This window comes from Papaver somniferum, chromosome 2 (assembly GCF_003573695.1).
Source record: "Papaver somniferum cultivar HN1 chromosome 2, ASM357369v1, whole genome shotgun sequence".
Lineage (NCBI taxonomy): Eukaryota > Viridiplantae > Streptophyta > Magnoliopsida > Ranunculales > Papaveraceae > Papaver > Papaver somniferum.
In genome coordinates, this window is record NC_039359.1 from 208153199 (window position 1) to 208154541 (window position 1343).

The following is a 1343-nucleotide window of genomic DNA, read 5'->3' on the forward strand; positions in this document are numbered from 1 at the left end:
AACTAACTTGGCTCTTTACTAACATGTCCTGGCTCTGTGCTAACATATCCTGGCTCTTTCTTAATATACTAAGAGATTCCTCTAAGCTCGTCATTCTATTCTCTGAAGAGTTCTGAAACTGACCTGAAGGGTTCTTATCTGAACCAAAACCTGGGAGAGCATTAGAATTACTAAACTGACCTTGACTCTGGCCTTTAGACCACGAAAGGTTCGGATGGTTTCTCCAACCAGGATTATAGGTTTCTGAATATGGGTCAAACTTCTGACGGTTATCGAATCTAGTGTCATTATAGAGAGCATTTGCTTTCTCTTCATTATTCTGGCCTTCCCAAAAAGGATCTAATCTACCACTAGTGTGACCCACTTCTAAAGCTTCTAACCTTTTCGCTATAGAAGAAATTTTGGCATCTGATTCAAAGTTTCCTTCTACCCTATTAATGTTTTCTCTGCCTAGAAGAATTGTTTTCTGGGGTCCCCTATTACTTTCCCATTGTTGGGTCTTTTCGGCGATTTCATGCAAATATGTCATTGCATCATCAACTGTTTGGTTTTCAAACCCACCTGTACACATAGATTCTACTGTGGTTGTAGTGGGATAATCTAAACCCTCATAAAGGATCTGAACTAACCTAACCTTTTCTAAACCATGATGAGGACATTGGGCTAATATATCATTGAACCTTTCCAAATACCTATACAAGGATTCTCCCTCCTGTTGAGAAAATGTGCAGATTTGCGTCCTACTAGACGATGTTTTGTGCCTAGGGAAAAACTTGTTCAAAAAGGCAGATGTAAGTTGTTCATATGTTTCAATTGATCCGGAAGCCAAACTATATAGCCACGATTTGGCTTTATCTTTCAAGGAAAAGTGGAATAACCTGAGTTTCAAAGCATCATCATCAAGGTTTCTAATTTTTAGGGTACTACAAATTTCCTCAAAGTCCCTAACATGGAAATAGGGTTTTTCATTTTCTTTCCCTAAAAATATTGGGAGCAACTGTAAGGTTTCAGGCTTAAGTTCATAATTTCTTCAGTTTCAGATAACCTGATACACGAGGGACGAGTAGTCCTAGTAGGGTTCAACAAAGCTTTCAAAGTTTCCATTTCTGGCACTATTGGAATATCAGGGATTTTCTCCTCAAACGAACGTTCAAAAACGGAATCTTCAAGAATCGGGCTTTCTAAATTGAGGTAATCGAGACGCTTAAAACTACTAGGTTTCTCTTTAACAAATCTACCTAGGGCGTCTCTTTTACGTTCAGGCATGCAAAAGAATAAGGTGGGGAATTCTATGCAATCAAAAAACAAGGCTGACTCAACCAAATCAAACCTATTGATTTCTA

At 38.4% G+C, this 1343-nt stretch overlaps 1 pseudogene; it reads left to right on the forward strand.

Annotated features, from left to right (window-relative positions):
* The first annotated feature begins 641 nt into the window (after window positions 1-641).
* On the forward strand, window positions 642-741 carry LOC113354603 (annotated as a pseudogene).
* Window positions 742-1343: the final 602 nt, after the last annotated feature.